The following is a 14,415-nucleotide window of genomic DNA, read 5'->3' as shown; positions in this document are numbered from 1 at the left end:
GTCTGGATGTATAATGTCCGTCTGCCATGAGGATCTGGCATGCTGAAGTTAGATGTTTTACACTCTCAACAGCTGTATGACAGAATCGGCATTTATGATTTTGTGAGATCCCTGTCATTTTTTTGAAGCCATTTGTTAGCAGTCCCTGGTCTTGTGCTCCAATCAGAATTCTTTCTCCATCAAAATCAAGTTCTCCATTTTTCAGCCCCTGCATTGATCTGTCTGATTTAACCGGTGCACGTTCAGGCTGCGGCTCTGAGTCTGAGCACGGTGTGAAAAAATAAACGGTTGGCCTTTTAATCACGGAAATGACTCCGGTCCCACATGCGAGGGGTTTAATGGAAATACATTGAGATTGGACAGGACATTTTATCTGATGTGAGCAAAAATCTTTTACACAAAATCCGTCCTATACGGTGTTTATTACATGGAAAACAATACAAAAACTTTGGGACTTTTTTGTCCCGTGACTGCGAATATCTGGTTTATACGATGATGGTTTAGGTGAGTTTTACTGTACATGGCACTGAACAATAAATTTACCTACCTCGCAAAGCTTTGACATGTTGGCTTCTATCCCACACAGCTGACTTTATTTCCCCAAATTTTTCTTCTGTTTGGATCTGAAGGGAACCTGTACATGTTGAAGCTCTTGTTGTGTCTATTTGTGCATCCAAATGCACAGCAACCTGTCATTTTCAGCAATAAATAAATAAAATAGCTAGATTTACATGCAAACAGATTGACAACGAACACTATTTTGGAACCAACATGGCACCATGAGTCACGTGACTGCTTTTTTTTTTTTTTTTTTCCAACTCGTCATGTCACCACTCTCAATTAAGACACACTATGAACCGGGAACCTTAAACATTAAATCGAAGTGCACTAACCACTTGGCCACCACCCCTGCCAAATATTTAAATCACTATTACTTTAGGCCTAAGTTTTATTATAGTTCTGGACTAAGTTTAGTTAATGAGCCATATAAAAATAAGTTTACTTAATTTAAGTTTTCTGCATAACTAAAGTGGGATGTGAAGCAATATCTATTTTTAATGTAATGTCTGAGCTCGACATTACTGAGTCCGTTTGGGGTTCTATGAGCGAAGCCAAAAATATGAAAATGATTACGGTTCTTGTGGTTAGTAATCTTATCAAACAAACATATAGGTTGTGATGTCAGTTTTGGTTAAAGGCAAAGAAAAGGTGAAAATGTGCAAAGGAAAATGCAAATACAGCAGACAATAAGCAGTACAACTAAATTAAGGGGGATCGGGGTGAGAAAGCAATCATCAAAAAACCATCCAGAATGCATCCCTGGACATCAAAAACCCAAAGTTTTCTGGGGACCTTCAGCAGCACCCAGACCGCCTGCTGACAAAGTCCACTTTCACCAAAAAAGACTCCCTCATTTCAGATCCTGGCTACAGGCCTGAGATTTTAATTGGTATTGAATTAAGTAAAAGCTGTAGAAAAGTTGTCCCCTGAAAATATGTTTATCCTGAAGTATTTAAATAATATGTACGGTAAAGTCTTTCTATAACATGATGCTGCATTAGAAAAGAGCACCAGTGGTTAGTTAGTGAGTGAAATATAATCTTGTTCAGCAGGAGAACAATTTGTTTTTTTCTTAACTATCTCTACCTTGTTTTACCTTAAACTCTAGGACGCAGTTGCAAAAGGGTTTTTCTAAAAGGTAGATGGTGAACTTATGATTTGGCCATGAAAAGAAAATTTCAGTCAGATTTTTATTTATTTTTTATTTTTTGCTTTAATCCCTGTAGGTTGGTGTTGTAGTCACTGCATTGAAGGGACAAAGGTCAGCACTTATCTGCTGTTTCAGTGTGCCTGAACTGTAAACAAAATGTCTTGTCACAAATAAGTAGTCTGAGAATGCAGAATAATTAATTGGCTGTAGATGCAAAGTGTCACCTTATTTCTGTGGTAGCACAGGAATATTAACAATAAGCCTTATTTCCAGCACTGGACAGTAATTTGGAGACAGTGATGAGAGTGAACGAGCTGAGTGGAAATCATCCTGAGAAATTTTTGCATTTTTGGGACAAAATTGACTGTGCACAGTTGCTTTCCTTTCCTCAGTTGGAATTTGATATGTTAAGCAAATATTGATTATATATTTGGGGAAGTGTGTGACACATCTTTGAGGCTTCTTGCTTGTTCTCTGTGAAGTCAGCAGAAAGACCCGATGGCATGCACTGTTTTTTGTGCTGCTCGTAGCACTTCACCCAGTGTGCCCTACAAGGGTGAGGTGTCATTTTTATTGAAGCAGATGATTTAACAGAGATTATTGTTCAGTTGTAGATGTAATGTCGAATTAGAAATTGTTATTCTAGAAACAGCTCCTTATGTGGTTTCTAACTTTCAGGCAAAGTGAAATGGTAAAATTAACCACTCACTTGTGTTCTGGCAGTAAAACTGTTGCTGTCTTCACTTACTTGGAAATTTTCATTTTCAATATCCGTTCCCTGACTTGTGTGAAGAACACTGACTATAACAGCAATGATTTAATCCTTCAGCTTGTCAGTTACTTATGGCATCTGAAAATATAAATACGAATAGCTGTAATTCCTAAATGGTTAACACAATATTTTAGATAATCATTAATTTTCTATACCCACTTACTCTTTTCAAGGGTCATGGGGGCTGGGCCCTATCCCAGCAGTCATAGGGCACGAGGAGGGGTACACCCTATGGTTTATAGTCAACTCGTATCACCTATCACCTCGTAGCAACCGTTTGGTCAACTCATAGCACCTTGGTGAATCGTAGTACGCTGTGCTAAGAGTTAGCTGGCAGCGCTGGAAAATGTAAATAAACTGCTGTAAATGTCTGACCCCCACTATGGGCAGGCCTTGTTTGTGCATATGTGGAACATGTCGTGCTGTGTTGAATCAGAGTTTGTGATTTGTGCGATTTACTGCTTGTTACTCAGTGAAGACGCGTAACCAAAACGCTGTCTACCTCTTGGAATAATGGCACGATAAGCAAGTGTTAGCCTGCTATTACGCTAATTGACTTGCCAGAATGATGTGATGGCTTTGTCTAAAACCTAGATATTCATTCATTGATGTATAAACCCAAACCAGTTGAGCCAGAAAATGTTTGCTGTTTACTTGACAAATTACCCTCAAATTCAAATTAATATTAATATAGTTCATTATATAGTTATTACTCTGAGGCTTGATTGGCTAATTAGTCAACAACTGTAACAGTTTGAGTGGTAATCATTAGTCCAGTTTCTTCAGGTAAAATGACATGGTTGTGCTGTGGTTATATCATACTGTGTCTTGTTTTCCAGCCGGATTACCATAAGCACCTCCTTCTGTGCACAGTATCAGAAATTTACTCTGTGTGTGTACACAGTCTTTTCTGTAGCTTTAGAGAGCATATATGCCATTCATGCTCATTCAGAGGAGCTCTTCAGAAAACAAATACATGTGTTCTATTATCTTTAAGCACATTTAATAGGGACAATATACACTGCTCAAAATAATGAGCGGAACACAGTGTTCTGTTAGACACAGTTTATTGTGTAACATAATGCACATCACATTTTTTTCTGAGTTTAATTTTCTGAGAGTCATAATTCATATTTGGTCAATAAATAACATACTTTTTGAAGTGCTGCAAAACTGTCCTGTCAAAACTCTGGACTGCATACGAGGTCTGTCCAAAAAGTAACGGACCTTTTAATTTTTTTTCAAAAACTATATGGATTTGAATCACGTGTGATTGCATCAGCCAAGCTTGAACCTTCGTGCGCATGCGTGTTTTTTCACGCCTGTCGGTTGCGTCATTCGCCTGTGGGCAGGCTTTGAGTGAGCACTGGTCCACCCCTCCCGTTGGATTTCTTTGGTCTGAGAACTTGCTGAGAGACTGCCGCTTTGCTCCATGAAATTTTTTTCAGAAACTGTTAGAGACAGCCAGTTGGAAACCATTCGAAAGATTCAGATGGATATCGGTGAAGTTTCTGTCGGCGTCACGCGGATTAAGGACTGTTAAAACCTTTTTAAAGACGGCCCACAACGGCGGAGGGCGCGCGGCGCACCGAGAGGCCATCGACAGGCAGGAACAACCAGATCATTTCTAAACTGAACGCTGTGCTGATCCGGGACATCGTGTGACTACCACAGAAATGGCAAGAGAGCTGGACATAGCACTTTTGCGGCACATTCCACTGTTACAGGAGATTTTGTAATGAAAGACGTGCGGAGGATTTGTCGGCACGGAGCTGCTCATGGCTCACAACAAAAAAACACCTACCTATCTTAAAAGAATTTTGTTTTGGCAAGTTGTCATGGTCTCTACTACCATCTACTGGCCAGTAGTGTTCATGGCAGTATTCGCCCTAAGTACCAAGTGTCTGGGCATCAGTAGATGGCAGTGTTCTATTTATTTTGACACCGGTGTTTATATATATATATATATGTGTGTGTGTGTGTGTGTGTGTATATCAGATATATGTAGCTTCCAATAATTTTTTGAGTGGCTTATCGGTTTAGCTTCATAAAAGATAACTTTTCAGTTAGCTGATTATCTATTATTGAAGCTAACATTTTGGTTAGCTGTGTCCACCACTGTTGTGAACACAACACTGAGGTGGGCTGTTACTTCCATTAATGGTTTATCAATATCATATACAGATAACTGTGACTATTAATACTGCGATTTACTGCTTTGGTAAAAATGATGGCTGTATTTGGGGTTTTAATTATTTATTTATTCATTAAGTGTGAGTTTGTTTTGTGTAATGCTTGTGAACACAACACCAAGTTGGACTGTTACTTCTCAGCTCCTTGTTGATCGCCGTCCAGCTTTGCTCCATGGAAAAATTTCACTTAATACGCTTATACCGTATTTAGTAACTGTGTGAGTTAATTCATTTTTGGCAGCATCTAATAGCAGATTAAAGTTTTCAGACAAGTTATTCATGGGATTGGGAAAAGTGTGTTGTGCTTTGTAACGTACTGCATTCTGTATGTCATATAACCAGCTTAGCCCCTTTTCGGTACCCCACCACCTGAGACCGCAGCCCACATCCACACAGCAGCTTCGTATTGCTGTGCCATGTTCACACACGTGATTCGTGTTAACACCAGGATTTCACTACAAAGCCACCGGCAGCCTGTTGTTGAGTTTCACTCAGGTCAAAGTAGATCTTGCAAGTGGGCAGCAGTCCCAAGGACCTGGCGCCCTTGATTTATGTCTCCTGACAAGGAGAACAAGTGTAGGTGATGAAAATGTCAACCATTTACCACTCCAAAACACCCCCAAATACTATATAGAAACCGTCGGTACCAAAGTCACAAGCAGGATTGACATGTACACAGACGGAAAGCGTTTTGTCCTTGTTACACCCACAACAATAAGTGTCTAATCCTTGCTGGCAGGTTTACAATTGACAATAAAATGCAACTTGAAAGTGCAGTTAGTATGCATACTGTAACTGTCACTTAGGCCACACATGGCAGCCTTGTTTTCTGCCAATGTCACTGTACCCCTTTTAAAAGGAAGTGCGCATGTTAATGTGCTCCTACAGTTTGAAGGTAATGATTACCTCACTGCCAAAGACGTCCTGCAACATGTTTGATTTGAAAAGGCCGGCATGAATTGTGAATAGGTAACAGTCAAGCTTATACTGTTTGCAAGATTTAAAATGTGCAACAGGGAAGTGTCACTGGTGTCTGTTATTTCCCCCCATTCCTTGCGCTGGTAACAGTGTAGAGCTCATATAGGAAAATATTTGATAAGTGAGTGAGTGAGAAAGGACGTTAGTCAATCCCAGCCTGTTGTGTAAGAAATAATTCAAAAACAGCAGCTACTATCATCAAGCTAAAAACACATAATCAGAATAAAGTTACTGGATGCTGGTTAACTTTGCACTAGATCCAATGGAAGAAAAAAACTTAGTTTGACCAATATAATGTCCCATAGAGATGTTTGTCACCTAGATGAGGGGTCTGCAACCGTTAAGGTGCACTGACACTTGATGCACGCACGTCATCATGATGATCCCACCCACTGTGTTCTCAGCTGGACACCGTGTTTTGTTCCACCACCTGCTACGCGCTGAGCGCTGGACGCTGCGTATATAAAATAAGTATTTCATAACGGATTAATCATTTTCTCTGCAAGTTGGCTGCTGAAAACGGCTCTAATTGCTTCCTAAATCACAGAGGATTGCTCCAGCTGGAGCTGTTTGCATGCGCACCAAACGAGTTGGAGAAAGAATTTGGAGCCATCTAAAAAGGTAATTATTTGTCATGTTTACACTGTCATGGCGTTGCATGTTCTTTCCTTCTTGTGTGCAGCTGTAAAAGTATGTTTATGATAGATTTAACATTTCATTATAATCGATCAGACCAGCTGTGCTTTGATGCGGTGCGCTGACGCAACCACTCGCTTTGTTCACTTCTTTACTCCACTTGACGAGATGCACGTAGTGTTAGCGAGCTGATCGTGCCATGTTGCACGACATTTATGCGTGAAAGATTTTTTTTTTTTAACATTTCAAAATTCTCTTTGTGCAATTGCACATGCTGACGACCCTCTTGCATTCAGTCTGCACTCGTTAAAGACGAGTTTACTCTCCTGTATGACACAGGGCATGCAAGAGTGCGTGCATCAAAGTCGTGCAAGTGTCGGTGGGCCTTTGCTGTCAAACAAGCCATTTTTGTCACATCTCTCACAAATAAAGTTTGTCTGGAGCTGCACAACATATTTGACCCTTAAAATGACTGAATACAGCTTGCACAGCTTAGAAAATATATATGTGTGTGTGTGTGTGTGTGAGACAACCAGGTGGCATCCTACCAGATGTTTGTACCAGCTCACCCGCCTCCTTTTGATGCCAAAGAAAAAAAAAAACAGCGGTTCTACTCTGAGTCCCTCCCAAATTTTTGAGCTTCTTACCCCGTCCCTGAGTTTAGGCCCAGATACCCCATGGAACAATCTAATTTCCACTGCTTGTAGCCGTGACTTTTTCCACATCCGTTTCGGATTATTCGGAGTTATAGTCTTACACACCTCTCTGCAGCTTCTCTCCCCCTGCCATCCCCTCATTACCCCATCCCCGTAGAGACGGTGCCTGCTCCCAGACCACCAATAACCAGTAAAAATCTATTTAAGCATAAAAATTAAAAAAATATATATATATATCACCTTCAACTGCACCACAGACTAAAACAGTTAAATGTGGTCTATTAAACATTAGGTCTCTCTCTTCTAAGTCCCTGTTAGTAAATGATATAATAATTGATCAACATATTGACTTATTCTGCCTTACAGAAACCTGGTTACAGCAGGATGAATATGTTAGTTTAAATGAGTCAGCACCCCCGAGTCACACTAACTGTCAGAACGCTCGTAGCACAGGCCGATGGGGGAGGATTAGCAGCAATCTTCCATTCCAGCTTATTAATTAATCAAAAACCCAGACAGAGCTTTAATTCGTTTGAAAGCTTGACTCTTAGTCTTGTCCATCCAAATTGGAAGTCCCAAAAACCAGTTTTATTTATTATCTATCGTCCACCTGGTCGTTACTGTGAGTTTCTCTGTGAATTTTCAGACCTTTTGTCTGACTTAGTGCTTAGCTCAGATAAGATAATTATAGTGGGCGATTTTAACATCCACACAGATGCTGCGAATGACAGCCTCAACACTGCATTTAGTCTATTATTAGACTCTATTGGCTTTGCTCAAAATGTAAATGAGTCCACCCACCACTTTAATCATATCTTAGATCTTGTTCTGACTTATGGTATGGAAATTGAAGACTTAACAGTATTCCCTGAAAACTCCCTTCTGTCTGATCATTTCTTAATAACATTTACATTTACTCTGATGGACTACCCAGCAGTGGGGAATAAGTTTCATTACACTAGAAGTCTTTCAGAAAGCGCTGTAACTAGGTTTAAGGATATGATTCCTTCTTTATGGTCTCTAATGCCATATACCAACACAGTGCAGAGTAGCTACCTAAACTCTGTAAGTGAGATAGAGTATCTCGTCAATAGTTTTACATCCTCATTGAAGACAACTTTGGATGCTGTAGCTCCTCTGAAAAAGAGAGCTTTAAATCAGAAGTGCCTGACTCCGTGGTATAACTCACAAACTCACAGCTTAAAGCAGATAACCTGTAAGTTGGAGAGGAAATGGCGTCTCACTAATTTAGAAGATCTTCACTTAGCCTGGAAAAAGAGTCTGTTGCTCTATAAAAAAGCCCTCCGTAAAGCTAGGACATCTTACTACTCATCACTAATTGAAGAAAATAAGAACAACCCCAGGGTTCTTTTCAGCACTGTAGCCAGGCTGACAGAGTCAGAGCTCTATTGAGCCGAGTATTCCTTTAACTTTAACTAGTAATGACTTCATGACTTTCTTTGCTAATAAAATTTTAACTATTAGAGAAAAAATTACTCATAACATCCCAAAGACGTATCGTTATCTTTGGCTGCTTTCAGTGATGCCGGTATTTGGTTAGACTCTTTCTCTCCAATTGTTCTGTCTGAGTTATTTTCATTAGTTACTTCCTCCAAACCATCAACATGTCTATTAGACCCCATTCCTACCAGGCTGCTCAAGGAAGCCCTACCATTAATTAATGCTTCAATCTTAAATATGATCAATCTATCTTTATTAGTTGGCTATGTACCACAGGCTTTTAAGGTGGCAGTAATTAAACCATTACTTAAAAAGCCATCCTTTGACCCAGCTATCATAGCTAATTATAGGTCAATTTCCAACCTTCCTTTTCTCTCAGAAATTCTTGAAAGGGTAGTTGTAAAACAGCTAACTGATCATCTGCAGAGGAATGGTCTATTTGAAGAGTTTCAGTCAGGTTTTAGAATTCATCATAGTACAGAAACAGCATTAGTGAAGGTTACAAATGATCTTCTTATGGCCTCAGGCAGTGGACTCATCTCTGTGCTTGTTCTGTTAGACCTCAGTGCTGCTTTTGATACTGTTGACCATAAAATTTTATTACAGAGATTAGAGCATGCCATAGGTATTAAAGGCACTGCGCTGCGGTGGTTTGAATCATATGTATCTAATAGATTACAGTTTGTTCATGTAAATGGGGAATCTTCTTCACAGACTAAGGTTAATTATGGAGTTCCACAAGGTTCTGTGCTAGGACCAATTTTATTCACTTTATACATGTTTCCCTTAGGCAGTATTATTAGACAGCATTGCTTAAATTTTCATTGTTACGCAGATGATACCCAGCTTTATCTATCATGAAGCCAGAGGACACACACCAGTTATCTAACTGACAGGATGTCTTACAGACATAAAGACATGGATGACCTCTAATTTCCTGCTTTTAAACTCAGATAAACTGGCCCCACAAATCTTAGAAACATGGTGTCTAACCAGATCCTTACTCTGGATGGCATTACCCTGACCTCTAGTAATAACTGTGAGAAATCTTGGAGTCATTTTTGATCAGGATATGTCATTCATATGCGCATGTTAAACAAATATGTAGGACTGCTTTTTTGCATTTGCGCAATATCTCTAAAATTAGAAAGGTCTTGTCTCAGAGTGATGCTGAAAAACTAATTCATGCATTTATTTCCTCTAGGCTGGACTATTGTAATTCATTATTATCAGGTTGTCCTAAAGTTTCCTGAAAAGCCTTCAGTTAATTCAAAATGCTGCAGCTAGAGTACTAACAGGGACTAGAAGGAGAGAGCATATCTCACCCATATTGGCCTCTCTTCATTGACTTCCTGTTAATTCTAGAATAGAATTTAAAATTCTTCTTACTTATAAGGTTTTGAATAATCAGGTCCCATCTTATCTTAGGGACCTCATAGTACCATATCACCCCAATAGAGCGCTTCGCTCTCAGACTGCAGGCTTACTTGTAGTTCCTAGGGTTTGTAAGAGTAGAATGGGAGGCAGAGTCTTCAGCTTTCAGGCTCGTCTCCTGTGGAACCAGCTCCCAATTCAGATCAGGGAGACAGACACCCTCTCTACTTTTAAGATTAGGCTTAAAACTTTCCTTTTTGCTAAAGCTTATAGTTAGGGTTGGATCAGGTGACCCTGAACCATCGCTTAGTTATGCTGCTATAGACTTAGACTGCTGGGGGGTTCCCATGATGCACTGAGTGTTTCTTTCTCTTTTTGCTCTGTATGCACCACTCTGCATTTAATCATTAGTGATTGATCTCTGCTCCCCTCCACAGCATGTCTTTTTCCTGGTTCTCTCCCTCAGCCCCAACCAGTCCCAGCAGAAGACTGCCCCTCCCTGAGCCTGGTTCTGCTGGAGGTTTCTTCCTGTTAAAAGGGAGTTTTTCCTTCCCACTGTTGCCAAGTGCTTGCTCACGGGGTCGTTTTGACCGTTGGGGTTTTTCCGTAATTATTGTATGGCCTTGCCTTACAATATAAAGCGCCTTGGGGCAACTGTTTGTTGTGATTTGGCGCTATACGAGGGCTGTCAATAAAGTAACGGTCCTTTTTATTTTTTTCAAAAACTATATGGATTTCATTCATATGTTTTTACGTCAGACATGCTTGAACCCTTGTGCGCATGCGAGAGTTTTTCCACGCCTGTCGGTGACGTCATTCGCCTGTGAGCACTCCTTGTGGGAGGAGTCGTCCAGCCCCTCGTCGGAATTCCTTTGTCTGAGAAGTTGCTGAGAGACTGGCGCGTTCTTTGATCAAAATTTTTTCTAAACCTGTGAGACACATCGAAGTGGACACGGTTCGAAAAATTAAGCTGGTTTTCAGTGAAAATTTTAACAGCTGATGAGAGATTTTGAGGTGATTCTGTCGCTTTAAGGACTTTTCACGGTGCGAGACGTCGTGCAGCGCTCTCAGGCGGCGTCATCAGCCTGTTCAAGCTGAAAACCTCCACATTTCAGGCTCTATTGATCCAGGACGTCGTGAGAGAACAGAGAAGTTTCAGAAGAAGTCGGTTTCAGCATTTTATCCGGATATTCCACTGTCAAAGGAGATTTTTTTAATGAAAGACGTGCGGACGGATCCACGCGTCGGGACGCAGCCGACGCGGTGCGGCGGCACAGGAAAAACACCTCCGTGTTGATAACCATTTGTAAAATCCAGGCGGCTTTTGATGGCTTTCAGTGGAGTGAGTATATGAGAAATTGTTTAACAGGCAGGACATGTTCCAACTTGTCCTTAAGGCTTTCAACAGAGGTGTTTTTCCTGTGGCGGAGCGTCGCGGCGGCCTGCGTCCCGACGCGCGGACCCGTCCGCACGTCTTTCATTAAAAAATCTCCTTTAACAATGGAATATCCGGATAAATGCTGAAACCGACTTTTCTGAAACTTCTGTTCTCTCACGACGTCCTGGATCAATAGAGCCTGAAATGTGGAGGTTTTCAGCTTGAACAGGCTGATGACGCCGCCTGAGAGCGCTGCGCGACGTCTCGCACCGTGAAAAGTCCTTAAAGCGACAGAATCACCTCAAAATCTCTCATCAGCCGTTAAAATTTTCACTGAAAACCAGCTTAATTTTTCGAACCGTGTCCACTTCAATGTGTCTCACAGGTTTAGAAAAAATTTTGATCAAATAACGCGCCAGTCTCTCAGCAACTTCTCAGACAAAGGAATTCCGACGAGGGGCTGGACGACTCCTCCCACAAGGAGTGCTCACAGGCGAATGACGTCACCGACAGGCGTGGAAAAACTCACGCATGCGCACGAGGGTTCAAGCATGTCTGACGTAAAAACATATGAATGAAATCCATATAGTTTTTGAAAAAAATAAAAAGGACCGTAACTTTATTGACAGCCCTCGTATAAATAAAATTGATTTGATTTGATTATTGTTCTGGTGTCCGTCTGTGTCAGTAAGATATTGTGCTGTGCTAAGTGGGGCCTCGTTATGTTACCAACTATTTGAAAATGTTACGGCCTACAATCACGAATCATATGTTTGAATCTTAGTGCCGAGTGTGTAGACCTAATAGCATGTGTTTCTTCTTTTTTAAATTGGCAAATCTCCCAAATGGTTATGTTGAAAAGATGATGGGCTCATGGTCGTTTTCCTAATCGACAGGGAGTATTGTGCAAACGCGTACTGTAGGTGGACAAGTGAATCAACAAATGATCTTTAGTCCAGAGACTTTACTCACATGTCACATCACATCCCAAGACGGACCTTTGTTGTTTGCAGACTTTCTTTAGCTCTGTTTCTTTCAAGTCTGGTTTCAAAAGTCTTTGATTTCTTTTAATCCAAGTAGCTATGAGTTGCATTTTTTTGTTCACTGCTATTGTGATGTCAGTCAGTATACTTTGCGACTGGTCACGGAAGTGCACAAAGTAATCGGATGGTCACTAGCAGCCTAAATCTAAGTTCTTACGATTTCGGTGCGACATGTTCTTTAAAAGCAGCTGGCCTATTTGATACCTCCCCCCACCTCTTACTCAATGACATTTACAGGGAGCCTAAACTGTTTGGGAAGGTCTTCACTCTTTTGCAGTTTCCCAAGAAGGTTGTGACCATGCTGTAGTAATTTCACCTTCCAATATTTAATCCTGTGCAACTTGAGAGATGACAAACTTACTTTAACAAACTGTAACAGTAGTTGCAAGCTTGTAAGAGGTGAACTATTTGTATCACGGCAATGCTTTGCCAGCAGATATTTGATTTAGCAAAGCACGAAGATGTTGGCGCACAAACATGCCACAATTGCACAGGATATCCGCTGATTATTACCAGATTTTACAGCGGATCAAACTTGCAAGGTCTTTTCTTTTCATTTTAACTTAACAAATAATGTAGGACTGCTGCTTCTTCTGGTTCTGGCTATAATTTTTCATTGTCACATTTGCAACTTCATGATGTGTTTGCAGCACCATAATTTGCAATTTGGGGTAAATTGAGGCTGTGATGTGGTCAATACAGATCTTAAAAGAAAAAAAAAAAGCTCTTCTTAAAGACTGGTAACGCACAATGTTCATGGATGTATTTTCCAGATTTTGTGTCTTGATGCACAACGGCCCTTGTGAAAACCACAACCTTTTGTTAAAATGAGGACTGTTAGAATTTAAGCCTGTTTTTCCCTTTGATGTCTTCAAAACATATTATATTAATGGTAATGGTACATCCTCCATTCATTTTCCAAACCCACTTACTCCAAGTAAGGTCACGTGGAGGGCTGGAGCCTATCCCAGTAGTCATAGGGCGTGAGGTGGGGTACACCCTGGACAGGACGCCAGTCTATCGCAGGGCTGGTAATGGTAAATCACATGATATATACAGTCCTTTTTCTTTTCCCAGTTAATAAGGTTTTAAAAAGGAATAGTTTGCACCATCTGTCATGCGTAGTAGTCATGTTACAGGGTAACATATCATAGGTCATAGAATCCAATGGAAGTTAACCTTGTTTGACCTTTACTTTAAAGAGCAAGCATTCAACACAGTCAAAACTATTCCATGTATTAATCCTATTAGCTCAACCAATAATTTGCATCACTTTAACTTTTGACCCCTGTACAAAATAAAATTGACTTTTGTCACCATTTTTGCTGTTTTCATCACATCACATAACATTCAGTCATAGATAGCCAAAACTATACTTTTTTAGAATATTTATGATCTAACAAATAATAAAGGATTATTAACGGACTCTTTTTTTGTTTTTCTTTCTTTTTTTTTTTTTTTTGCACGGATCTCACTAATGCTTGGTCCATACTAGGGCTGAAACGATTCGAGTAATTCGATTACAAAAAATGTTTGCCTCGAGGCTTCGTTTAAAGCTATAGTACATATGCTAGGCCTGTATGTGGGGCTGTAACACTCCCACAAAAACCACAGAAGAAGACCATAGCGCTAATCAATGTAGCAGGTGATACTACAAGTTTGCAAAGCCACACGCTGAGTAAAATAAAGCCTTTTAAGAGAAAGGGTCCGCGCCGATCGTCTGAAACGGACTTATTGTGCATTTTAAGTGAAGCAGTGTGTTTGTATATATTTAAAAAAAAAAACACGTTTTGCTCCACTAGCCGTTTTCCACCTCTGCAGATGAAGCGAAAGGACGCGCACTTTAAATGAGCCATGTTTAATGATTTAAAAAAAATCTTTAATCCAGATTTGGTAAGAGCTTTTTTTCAACAGGCAGCTTTTGTGGAAACGCTGCAATCCACAGCCATTTTTTTCAAAGGCTGTGTTATTCGCCAAGAATCTACAGAAAACAAATAATTTGACTTTGGTTTGAGATACACTCTGTACAGCATGTATAAATATACACTAAACACTGAATAAATCCCAGTAATAAAAAGTGCAAATGAAATATGCAATAAGAAGGAAAAAAGAATGCACACTGAAGATTTCACAGACTGCCTGGGCTTATGGTTTGGCAAAGCTCTAAAACTCTTAATATGAAAAAAATTAATCACCTGGCAAAACAGAGAGAGG

The 14,415-nt window shown here is 40.2% G+C and overlaps 1 protein-coding gene and 1 long non-coding RNA gene across 2 annotated transcripts in view; one reads left to right on the top strand and one right to left on the bottom strand.

Annotated features, from left to right (window-relative positions):
* The window catches only part of insra (insulin receptor a), a 105,359-nt gene that overhangs the window by 5,829 nt on the left and 85,115 nt on the right, over positions 1 to 14,415 (top strand). The window lies entirely within an intron of this gene.
* Positions 6,284 to 13,237, bottom strand: LOC117521068. Its single transcript, XR_004563875.1, has 3 exons — positions 13,104 to 13,237; positions 12,559 to 12,561; positions 6,284 to 6,296 (listed from the first exon to the last, which is right to left on the bottom strand). It is a non-coding gene; the product is annotated as an uncharacterized LOC117521068 (long non-coding RNA).

Source organism: Thalassophryne amazonica, chromosome 12 (genome assembly GCF_902500255.1).
Source record: "Thalassophryne amazonica chromosome 12, fThaAma1.1, whole genome shotgun sequence".
Classification (NCBI taxonomy): domain Eukaryota; kingdom Metazoa; phylum Chordata; class Actinopteri; order Batrachoidiformes; family Batrachoididae; genus Thalassophryne; species Thalassophryne amazonica.
This window is presented reverse-complemented; position numbering and strand designations above follow the sequence as displayed.